Source organism: Papio anubis, chromosome 16, assembly GCF_008728515.1.
Source record: "Papio anubis isolate 15944 chromosome 16, Panubis1.0, whole genome shotgun sequence".
Lineage (NCBI taxonomy): Eukaryota > Metazoa > Chordata > Mammalia > Primates > Cercopithecidae > Papio > Papio anubis.
This window is the reverse complement of record NC_044991.1, coordinates 33,953,831-33,965,857: the sequence shown is the minus strand read 5'-3', so window position 1 is coordinate 33,965,857 and position 12,027 is coordinate 33,953,831. Positions and strand designations below refer to the sequence as shown.

Genomic DNA, 12,027 nt, shown 5'->3' with positions numbered 1-12,027 from the left:
CATTTAACTTTAGGCAGAGACCCCAGGTTCCTGAAGAAATGCTGCTTTTCCATCTGTTCTTACCTTCCCTCTGTATGGCATGGGCAGTGCAGTGCATATGGAAGACTAGTCCAATCCCTTCCAATATCCTAACTGTCCTGAAATCTAAGAAGCCCATTTGTGACTTAAATGAAAACAAATACTAAATTAAGAGAAACTGAGGCCAGGCACAGTGGCTCACAGCTGTAATCGCAGGCCTTTGGGAGGCTGATGTGGGCACATCACTTGAGGCCAGGAGTTCAAGACCAGTCTCACCAGCCTGGTGAAACCCCATCTCTACTAAAAATACAAAAATTAGCCAGGCTTGGTGGCACACACCTGTAGTCCCAGCTACTCAGATGGCTGAGGCAACAGAATTGCTTGAACTGGGAGGCGAAGGTTGCAGTGAGCTGAGGTCGCACCACTGCACTCAGCCTGGGCAACACAGAGAGACCCTGTCTGAAAGAAAAAAAAAGAAAAGAAAGAAAAAAAGAAAGAAAGAAAGAAGGAAGGAAGGAAGGAAGGAAGGAAAGAAAGAAAAAGAGAGAAAAGAAAAGGAGAGAAGCAGAAGAAACTTATTTGATTCACAGGGTCTGGACATCAGTCATCTCATTTCAAACACGTAAGAACAGAAGAATAAAATTCTGATAAAATTCTGTCTCCTAAGAAAATATGAGCTAGCAATGAAATAGTAAATTAAGCAAATGGTATTAGTGCTACTATGAAGATATAAAACTCTAATAAGCCTACTAAGGCTGGATCTAGAAACTCAAAGGTACCAGGAGGATTCTGGGGGGGAGGGGTAGAAATTGAGAATTAGAAATAGATAAAAATTACATCACTAAAGAAAAAATAAGGGTAAGAAAAATCTTAAATATTTAAAGTACAAAAGTGAAAGCAAATAGATCTTTTTTTCTCCCCCAACTCTGGGGATATTGTGTCAGGGGATATTGTGCTTTGGTGTCGGGATAGGGGTAACATGTTACATGTGAAAAAAATAATAGCTTTACTGTAGATCTGAAAGGAAACTAGTATTTACCACACTGTGCTGCTGTGCTCTGTATTTTATTTCTTTTCCTTCCTTCCTTCCTCCCTCCCTTGTTCCTTCCTTCCTTCCTTCCTTCCTTCCTTCCTTCCTTCCTTCCTTCGTTCCTTCCTTCCTTCTCTCTTTCTTTCTTTTTGACGGAGTCTCGCTCTGCCGCCCAGGCTGGAGTGCAGTGACGCGATCTCAGCTTACTGCAAGCTCTGCCTCCCAGGTTCACACCATTCTCCTGCCTCAGCCTCCTGAGTAGCTGGGACTACAGGTGCCCGCCACCACCCCTGGGTAATTTTTTGTATTTTTAGTAGAGACGGGGTTTCACCGTGTTAGCCAGGATGGTCTCAATCTCCTGACCTCGTGATCCTCCTGCCTCGGCCTCCCAAAGTGCTGGGATTACAGGCATGAGCCATCGCACCTGGCCTGTGCTGTGTATTTTCATACACATTATCCCAAGTGATCATCTCATTAAGCCAAGTAGAAATAAATTATGGCCGGGCGCGGTGGCTCAAGCCTGTAATCCCAGCACTTTGGGAGGCCGAGACGGGCGGATCACGAGGTCAGGAGATCGAGACCATCCTGGCTAACATGGTGAAACCCCGTCTCTACTAAAAATACAAGAAAATTAGCCGGGCGAGGTGGTGGGCGCCTGTAGTCCCAGCTACTTGGGAGGCTGAGGCAGGAGAATGGCGTGAACCCGGGGGGGCGGAGCTTGCAGTGAGCCGAGATCGCGCCACTGCACTCCAGCCTGGGGCACAGAGCAAGACTCCGTCTCAAAAAAAAAAAAAAAAAAAAAAAAAAAAAGAAATAAATTATGATGCCCATTTTATAGATGAGGAAACAGATGTCCAGAAAAAAACAAAACAAAACACAACAGTATCTTGCCCTGCCTTACAAACCTGGTCAGTAAGAGTTACACCCAGGTGTGACCAATGCCAAAAACTCCATTTATTCCACTATATAAACCCATGCTTTTAGAATCAAAAAGGATAAAATATTAAGGAATTAAATTTAACAAAAGAAATGAAACATTTGTATGCTGAGAGCCACAAGACATCTCATTGGAAGAAATCACAGAAGACCTAAATATATGGAGAGATATCCATGTTCATGAACTGGAAGACTGAGTATCACTAGATGGCAACACTTCTCAAATTCAGCCATTGCTTCAGTGCAGTCCCGTCAGTGGCACAGCTGGCAGAATGGACAAGTGTATCCTCACGTTAACATTCACAGGGAAAAGCGAAGGATGGGTTCCCTCTCTTGCTGCTCCCGAAACATGGTGTCAAGCTCAGTTTTTGAAAACAGAAATAATAACTACCTCCATTTCCCGGCAGCTCTCTTTGCCCAGCATTTGGCCAGGGGGTTGGCCCACCTCACCAGTGTGATCACATGTGAGTCCCGTCAACTTTAGAACTCAATTACTCTCGTTTTGTGCATGAAGAAAGTGAAGTCCTAGTCCTAGGACTTGATCCTTGTTCTGTCCGAATAAAACCCCGAGGCACTTTTATAAGGGTATGGTCTCTGGTGTCTTCGTTCCAGCTATGCCCACTGCCGTTGGAGGCTGGGTTGTGAGTCGGCGTCTCAGGGGAAGGTGGAAGGTGGAGCATCATAGACACCCTCCTGGTCCCAGACCACAGGCCACATTCCCAACCTCGCTGCCATTGCATGACAGAGAATCTTCCAGCTCGGGGAACTGGACGAGGCGGGCTGGGACCATAACTGGTGATACCTGAGGGATAAACTGCGGTGGGGGTGGCAATAAAGGATAAGTGTTATGTGCAGTGAATGGGGAGGTGACCCCCTAAAAGTGGCCAAGTGGCTGGCCTCCAGCAAGCCAGGGGCAGACCGGAGGGCAAGTGAGAAGTGAGCTGAGGGCCTGGAGGGTAGTCCTGTCTTCTGAAACAGTTGACAGGAAATCCACCTTCCCTTGTGATGCCCCTTGTGTGCCCCTGAGAATGTCATAAAAGTGGGTCACAAAGTTTAAGTGGTAAACCCCACCCTAGTAGAGAAACATGGCCATTGTACCGCGTCGTATCCTTGTCTTAGTTTAAATTTACAGTGTGAAGCGTCATAAATACAGCTGTCAATGACCATGGCTACTGCAGATGCATTCGTGACTGTTCTTGTAATTGGGTTCTACCTTTTTAACTGACCAGGGCATGGTTATAAAAGGAATGAGAACCCAGGACCTGGACTTAGGCAGCGGGAGTCACTCCTGACAGAGGCTCCTATAATAATGCAAAAACTCAGAGGGCTGAGGCCCTGCACCCTGCCAGGGCACCGAGGGCATTTCTGGGCCTCTCTCAGAGGGGAAGAGGGCCACCACGTACTCTCTCGGGACATGGGGAAGGCTGGAGGTGTCTGTCACGTCTGAGGTCCCCGAAGCCAGCACAGTAGGGGTTCCTCTGGGCAGTCAGGCCAGCCTTCTGCAGGGCAAAGGGGCAGGGTGAGTAGGGTGGCTCCTCAGGGCCCCGGTCCCTGCTGCCTCCAGTCCTGCCCACCCTCCCCAGCCACCTGCACCCTTCCCGGGGGGGCCTGTTCCCTGTATCCTGTTCCTCCTCGTCCCTCGGGGCTCAATTTCACAGACGTTTGGTGGCACCAGTCCCCCAGGAATGAGTGCTGTCAACACCAGGCGCCCCGTCCCTTCACCCACCACTGCCTACACCACTCTCTGTGACTTCAATGCCCAGCCAATGTGCTAGCTTCTCGAGCTCCTCACGCCCCACTTCTATGATCTCTCCCACTGCTCCTCCTGAGTCGTCTGCTCCCACAGTCACCCTCGGACCTGCCAGCTCCTCCAGCTGCATGGATCTGAGGCCGCTCTTCTCAGCATCCCTCCCTGCTCACGCCCCCAGCAGCTTCCCTGACACTGTGCGCTCAATCCTCCATCCTTCACTGCCTTCCCCCACACCATGAGTCCCACACACGCTGCCCTGCCGTGCTACCCAATCTGCACTCAGTGATCCAGTCCTCGGCCGTGCACGCCGCCCCCAGCCCTCTTCCCTGCCCTTCTATTTTGCTGGTGAAGCCTCTGCTGCGTTCAAACCCAGTTCTCTCCTAGATCCTCCCACCCCATACCCAGCAAGCAGGGGTGTGGCCGGGATGCACCCAGCTCAGCCGCCAGAGCCAGGAATCTCAAAACGCCAGTGTCCGCAGCTCTGTCACCAGCTTCCAGGGCTGGGTCTCCTCCTCTAGGCCTCCACACGTTGGGATGAACCCAAGACCCTTCCTTCATCTTTTCTTCCTTCTCTCTCTACCTACTGAGCTTGGCCAGCCTGGGGTCTCAGTGCTCTTCCAATGCTGGTGGTGCCCCCAGCACCCAGCCACGCCTCCCCTCTGAGCCTGCAGCTGCCCAAAGGTCCCCTGAGGGTGGGGGTAAAGCTCCTCACACTACAGTGTCGAGACAGAGCTCTGCTCCTCCTCCACCACCCTCCACAGCTCACCAACTCCACTGAGCATTCGAGCACCTTCTTCTAGGTGCTAGATTTCAGGCCCAGTTGACAAAGCAGTGACAAAACCAGACAAAAACTCCCTCATGGAGCCTACAACTCAAAACCCTCAAGGATATTTAATATTGGTGAAGATGTAGTTAAAACAAATCTACTTAAACCAGGAAGCAAACTTCACCACAGTGTGTGTACCTGCATGTGTGCGTGTGTCCATGTGTGCATGTGGATGTGTGTGTGCCCATGCCTGTGTGTGCCAGTGCATGTCTGTGTGTGCCCACATGTGTGTGCATGCGTGTGTGTGTCCATGCCTGTGTGTGGATGTGTGTGCACGTGCATGCGTGTGTGCCCTTGTGTGTGTGCACACGAGGGCCAGTTCAGCTTCACGCCAATAAAGGAAACCCACGACTAGGAAAGTAAGTTCCTTTAGCTTCTAACATGACTTGAATTATAATTATAAGTATGTGCTAATTGTTGGAGTGAAAAATGATCAAGTGTCGTTGAGGTTTTTTGCTTGTGTAATTTTTCCAACGAAACTGACTTTGACAGAAACAGGAAAGAGAATGACTTATGCAGAAATACTCAAAGGCTTCCCTAAATTTTCTGAGGGCATCTCAATATTTTGATGGCCTTGAATTTCAATATCCTTTACCTGCCTGAGGCTTTGTAGATTTTCTCTTCTCCAGGCGTTAGTGAAATTAGCACAGCAGGATCATCCCCACCAATGCTTCAATCTCACACAAAGCCATGCCCAGCATCGTGTGCATCAGCACCTTGAATTCCTGCCACTTTGCAAAATGTGTCCATTCTTTTGCTTAGAGGATTTGGCTTTCAGGTAGAAGGGCAGAGTGGGACTTTGGCCGGATGCAAGGAGAGGCAAGGTAAAGGGGAAGGAGGAGGGAGAAAGTGGGCTGGATGTGCAGGTGGTAAGCTGGGTGCTGGGCCCCTCCCCTGGGAAGCCCTTTGGCCATGGAGGCCTCTCACACTCCAGCAATGTAACGGGGAAGGAGAGGTGGAGGGGATAGTTGGGGGGAACTGCACTAAGGATGTAAGGATCCGACCTGAAGCTGCTCTTACACTCTCTCTCCAGCTCAGGGCTAGGCGGGGGATTATGCAAACCTGGCTCAAGCCAGCCTCTGAAGAAAACAGAAGGCGGTGCTGTCCTTTATCCTGCAGGGGAGCCACTGTGAGGTTTTGTTTTTCCTTTGAAACTTGGAGGTTTACCAAAGTCTTTCCCAAGATAGATGACAATGCACATGTCCCCTGCGGTGGCCAGCAGCTGATCTCCAACCAGACAGCAGAAGCGGCGGGGCTGAGCCTACCCTCCTCATCTCCTAGTCACCCCTTAGCAACTCTCTTTGAAGGCCAGGCTCAAGGGCTGCTTTCTGTGTTCACTCTGGCTACTTGGTGGAGCCCCAACCCTGACAAGAACCCAAAAGCCCACCAGAACAGCGAAAAGGGGTGGGCACATTCCAAGGGGGTGTGGATGGAGAAGGTTCTCCCCAGCGTCCCTGCGGTGCCTGGAGTTTCGCTGTGGACACGGACACAACGGGATGGGAAGATTTGCTCACACGGAGCTGGCTGGGAGCCTCCGGGCTGGGTCACCTGTTGGTGGGGTCCTCTCAGCAGGTGTGTGCCTTGCTCTGCCTAGGGCACGTGCCTGCTTCAGGACTATTTTCATTCCTTCCACCTGTCTTCAGCATTTCTTGTTCTTGTATTTTTTATCATTTTTGTTTTGTTTTGCTTTCGTTTCCAAAGAGTACTTGCACTTAAGGAAACTATCAACTTCCTGATGGAATGTCCCCATTTTCCATTATATTTTCTTCCCAGAAAGTGCATGACACAAATCTTGATGTGCCCAAGAGCCCAGAGACTTGTGACTCAGTGAAATCTCTTCGAGCATAACCATACTTTTAATTTCCTCCAGATACTCCAAAGTGCTGTCAAGCTAGTGTCCTTTGCTGATGTTATGGTTGGATTTTCTACTTTGCCATTTGACTGTAAGGTCAGTGTCAGTGTTGGGTCTGCACCTGGAAGCCACTGAGGGATGTACATATCACATCCCCTGGCATCAGGAACGTGACGGACCTTGTCCTGGGTCTGCTATGGGGATGGTGACAAGGCAACTCCCTCCTGCAGCAGGGCATGCTGCTAACCCTGTGCGCGGCTGTGCCCTGGGCCAGGCCCTGCGCTGTCAGAATCAGGAGCTAATAACATCAAGGCAATAGCATCTGAGGTTCGCCACTCTTTCATCTGCTGCACCTGTCAACCTACGGCAAGTGAACTGGTGTTGTTCGGACATGACTGGCCCTGCAAAAAGACTCCAGCATCCTGTCCTCTCCTGGCTGCTCTCCCAGCCTGTACAGACCTCTGTTCTCCAGGGGCAACCCTTAACTTTGCTTCATTAAGTATTCCACGAGTCACCATTTGGCCTTCAAAGAATTCCCAAAATGGATTGCGGCTGACCTCACACTCACTGTAGCCAACAGGTTAGCATCTTACGGACCGAGGCAGCAGTGATTGCTATTGAAACATTATTTTCTGTATGTTTTACTATCAGTCCCATAGGGGTTGTTGCACACCATGGCGCTTGTCCTTTCCTGGCCCTGGACCTCAATGGCCAACCGTTACCTGCCACAGCAACCAGATGCACGAGGAGCTCCAGGGGCCATGACTCCATGGCACCTCCATACGTGGGCTCAGTACTGCTGCTGGGCTCTAACATGTTGGCCCAGGCCTTCTCCTCCGGGATTTACTTCCTCCCTGGCTCTACCTCCACTCAGACTGGTGCAAATTTCCAGACTGTGCGGCTTGGATTGCTGATAGGCATCTGCCTGCCCTCCTCTGTGCCGCCCTGGAGCCTGGCACTTCCAGGTTCCTAGCAGAGCTTCACCTGCCATATGATGGGCTCCAATCAGCTCATTCCCTGGTGCTAGCCTTGACTGAGGCCCCACATAAGGAGTCCTAGCCACAGCTGTCATGCTCGGCCCTGCTTCATGCCAATTCTGCTGAGCACTGCACATCTCTCATCCAGGTAATTATCCTGACGACACCATGGAGGTGTAACTGGTGTGCTCTCTTCATTCATAAGGAAACTGAGGCACAGAGAGGTTAAATGATCTCCCAAGGGCTAGGGGCAAGCCAGGATCCAAGCCCGGGCACACTGGCAGCAGAGCCCCAGGCATAGCCTCCTTTATGCCCAGCTCCTTCCACTGCCTGCGGCAGCCCCAAACCACCTTTCCCATGAGGATTGTGACTTGGTTTCCCCTCCTCTAGGCCTCTCTTCACTTCCAAACTTCCACAAGCAAATCCCATCCTCGTGGGCTCATAGGCAAGGCGTAACTGCTATTTTAGGTGAAATAGCTCTCTATAAATAAAAATCAAGAAGCCGCAAAGATGAGCTTTACATAAAGTACTCTGGAAACTGTGATCTGCATGTTCCTCTTTCAGGCATGGACACACACTGATCCCTCCACAACACATCAGACCCCACAGAGGCACTCCCCTGGGCCTTCTGCCCTGTCCCTGTCACTGCCCAGAACGTGCGGATGGAACAGGAAAGGGTGCAGGGCCCCAAAGGTATCCTGGAGGGTGCCTCTCTGATCCCTGTCCCTGGCTGCGCACCCCCTGCCTCTCTCTTCTGTTATTTGTGAGAGCAGATGTGGTGGATTCAGCTCGGGGGCCACACACAGATGGCACTCCTCACCCTCACCAGATGAACCCGGGCGCCAATGCACTGCAGCCACTGGCGGCCAGGCCTGCTCGGTGATGACACAAAACAGCCCACGGGGCTTCTTAACGCACTCCAGTGCCTGTGGTTGGAACTTCTTGTTCTTGACTTGGCGCTCGAGTCTGTCCTTGAACCACACACTGTCCTTTGACTTGAGGCCCCTGGTTCCCCAGTGGCAACTGCCTCCTCCCTCCATGCTGCAGTGACAGTCATAGAGGTGAGCGGTTACTGTTCAGGGGATGAGTGTGTCTGTGTGTGCATTTCTGTGTCCATGTATGTGTGTGTGGTGAATGTATGTCTGTTTAAGCATGTGCGTGTGCATTCATATATGTCTGTGTATGGTCATGTGACTATGATGTGTGCCTGTGTCTGTGCCTGTCCCTGTGAGCATATGTGCGCATATGCGTCTCTGTGTGCATGTATATGTGTCTATGTGTCCATGTGTCTGTGTGTCTTCCAAGGTAATGCATTGTGGTTCATGTGCATGCATCCTTGTGTGCATGTATCTATGGTCTGTGTGGTCTATGGGTCTGTGGGGGTCATGTGGATTCATGGTGTAGTCTGGGAGTGTATCCAGGCCTGTCCCTCTGAGCATATGTGTGCATGTGTGGTTCAGGTGTGTGTATTGCATCTGTGTCTATGTCCATGTCCAGCGCCCCTCCATAAAGGCAGTATTGCCCAAGTGCATGCATCTGTGTGTGTGCTTGTATCTATGTGTCTATGTGTCTATGTGTCTGTGTGGTCATGTGACTATGGTGTGCGCCCGTATGTATCTGTGCCTGTCCCTCTGAGCATATGTGTGCATGTGTGTCTGTGTGTGTGCATGTATCTGTGTCTATGTGTCTGTGCATCCATCCATGTGTACTTGCATGTGTCTGTGTGCATGCGTCTCTGTGTGTGCATGTGTCTATGTGTCTGTGTGTCCATGTGTCTGTGTGTGCATTGCACCTGTATTCAGGTCCATTGTTCAGGTATGCATGTATTGCGCCTGTGTGTGTGCACATGCATCTATATCTGTGTGCCCATGTGTCTGTGTGTGCCTGCATGTGACTGTGCTTGTCCCTGTGAGCATGTGTGTGCATGCATGTCTGTGTCTGTGTGTGTGTGTGTATCTATGTGGCAGTGTGCATACAAGTGTCTGTGTCCATGTGACTGTATGTGTGCATGTATGTGTCTGTGTGTCTGAGTATGGTGTGTGCATGTGTCTATATGCCCCCATGAGTCTGTGTGCGTGCATGCATACAGACGGGAACATGGCCTCCACATTTCTAGAACACTGCCTTCTAAAAGAAGCTGGATGTTCAGTTCTGGGTCAGGACACCTGCGGGAATCTCAGCCTCCACAGGGGCTTAGACTTGCCAAGACCAAGGGACAGGGCTCAGTCACAGCAGGGAAATGATGACTAACAGGGGAAGAGGCTTTTCACATAGAACAGGAGGAAAATCCTGACCCCAGGACTGATGCCCCATTCCAGAGCTGTGGAGCGAGGCGTGTCCCTTTCCTCCGAGCACCCAGGGATGCTCTGGCACCAGGCCTGGTATTAAAGACATCAGCAGATACCGGAGAGGTATTTCAGCTGAGAGTCCAGGCAGGAAGAGTCTTCCATATTTAACTTCTGTTCTGTGAAACACTCACACCTTGGTCCCACTTAGCTCATCGATGAGACACCGTGGGCCTCCCTGCGGTATAGAGTTCTTGGCAAAGGCTGAACAAACGGGGACTCACCTTTCTTGGGCAGGAGCCAATGTGATGCCTGGGGACGGCTCCTCCAGTGTTCACACCCACTGGCTCCGGCAGGACAAAAGAATTCTGTCCTTCATCAGTTTGTGCCTGGAGCCTGCAGAAGGGCTTGAAGTGGATGAACTGTTCCCTCTGCTCCCCACTCTGGGGCTTGTCCAGCTGGTCTCCCACTGTTCTAGCACACCACCAGGTAGTGAGAGCTAAGTGAGTTACGAGCAGACGTGGAGCACTGAAGAGAAGCAGGGGCACCCCACAAGGCACTGTGTGAAGCACTTTGTATGCGTGCACAATTGGGAAATGTCTGTTTGCCTCTCATGTCTGGTTCATTGTGAATGCAGTGCCTCGAATGGTGTCTTGCCTTTTACCAAGGCCAGGATCCCGGCTGAATTATTTCTCACATTTCCTCTCTGCAGGAGCAATAAATGACCAGCTGAATTCCCTTCCAACATTTACTCAAGGGCTATATTGTTGAGTTGAGTGTAAATATAGAGTATTATGCAGAGATATTTCTAGCTCATTTTTTTCTAGCTATGTGTTATTACTTGCTGTGCAACCAACCACCCTAAGAGTTGGTGGCTTAAAATGGAGTCATCTTATTTTCTGGGTTGGCAGGCGAAGCTGCGCTGGGATGCTTGATTCTTGGCTGGTCTCTCCTGGGGTCACTGATGAAGCCGCAGTCAGCTGGAGTAGATCGGCACACTACAGCCTCATCGACGTGTCTGGCGGTGAGTGACAGCTGCTGGCTGCACTACCTCAGAAAGGGTCCATCGCCACTTTCGCTTCCTTCTAGTGCTCCAAGACAGTTATGGGTTCAGTCCAGATCCAGATCCCAGGACCTCCTCTTCTTGACGGGAGCTGTGGCAATGTCACTGTGCCAAGGGCTGTGTGCAGCAGGATGAGAGGAAGTGTTGCAGCCCCTGTTACAAACACATCACATGGGGCCAAATATTCCAGAAGGAAGGAAGATTAGCATGCGTCGATGCATACTTATACACACACATACACATGTACACAAACACACCTGTGTGCATTTCCATGTGGACATGGATTCATTTATTTAGTCCCACTGTATCAAAAAAGTGTGCTGGACCCTTTGCAAGGCATTACTCACATTCTTGAGATAATAGCACTCAGCTCTCACTTAGAGATGGGGGAACCAGAGCAGATAACTCAGCATGGCCATGGGGCTGTAAGGGACAGAGCTGGCATCTGGACCATCATCCCCTGTGAGCCTGGGCTCTTGCTGTGTCTCTTGCAACACTCACCTCAGTAAACCTAGAAGCACAGCAGTTGCCAACTACAGCACTGATTTTCTACCTCCAAATGTTTAAATAAAAGGATAGTAAAAATTTGTTTTTTATTATATTGTTACATAAGACAAATTTTAAGCATTATATTTCTTGACCCAAAATCCAGGTTATATAAGTTTACTTAAGGCAAATTAAACCATAAGTGAAAGTCTGCAAGCTCTGTGTTGCTAGCTTCTCCACCTGAAGCCATTTCTTCCCTCCCATGGCCCAGCCAGGGACAACTACTCTCAAACCCCCACCCTACCCTCCCCGCTAACCTTGGCCCGTGATTCCCTGGCTGCTCAAAGCGTGTCCTGCGGGAGAGCAGCACTGTCATCACTGGCACTTGTTAGAAATGCAGACTCTCGGCCTGGCGCGGTGGCTTATGCCTGTAATCCCAGAACTTTGGGAGGCCAAGGCAGGTGGATCATGAGGTCAGGAGATCGAGACCATCCTGGCCAACATGGTGAAACCTGGTCTCTACTAAAAAAACAAAAAATAGCTGGGCGTGTTGGCATGCACCTATAGTCCCAGACACTCAGGAGGCTGAGGCAGGAGAATTGCTTGAACCCCAGAGGTGGAGGTTTCAGGGAACTGAGATCATGCCACTGCACTCCAGTCTGGTGTCAGAGAGAGACTTCATCTCAAAAAAAAATTAAATAAATAAATAAATAAATACATGAAAGAAAAAAAGAAATGCAGACTCTCGGGTTCCAGTGACCCACTGGACCAGAGCTCGCGTGCCTGCAAATCCCCAGGTGTTGT

The 12,027-nt window shown here is 50.4% G+C and overlaps 1 protein-coding gene across 10 annotated transcripts in view; it reads right to left on the bottom strand.

Annotated features, from left to right (window-relative positions):
- Window positions 1-12,027, bottom strand: part of SYNDIG1 (synapse differentiation inducing 1) — a 188,279-nt gene that overhangs the window by 158,723 nt on the left and 17,529 nt on the right. For 3 of the 10 annotated variants that reach the window (XM_017945078.3, XM_017945079.3, XM_031656502.1), the window contains one exon: window positions 9,959-10,890. The exons of 6 other annotated variants lie outside the window; for them this stretch is intronic. The gene's annotated coding sequence lies outside the window, so the exon portion shown is untranslated. Of the gene's footprint in view, window positions 1-1,057; window positions 1,135-9,958; window positions 10,891-12,027 lie in introns of those variants that run through there. One more of the 10 variants, XM_017945084.3, reaches the window with a different exon arrangement.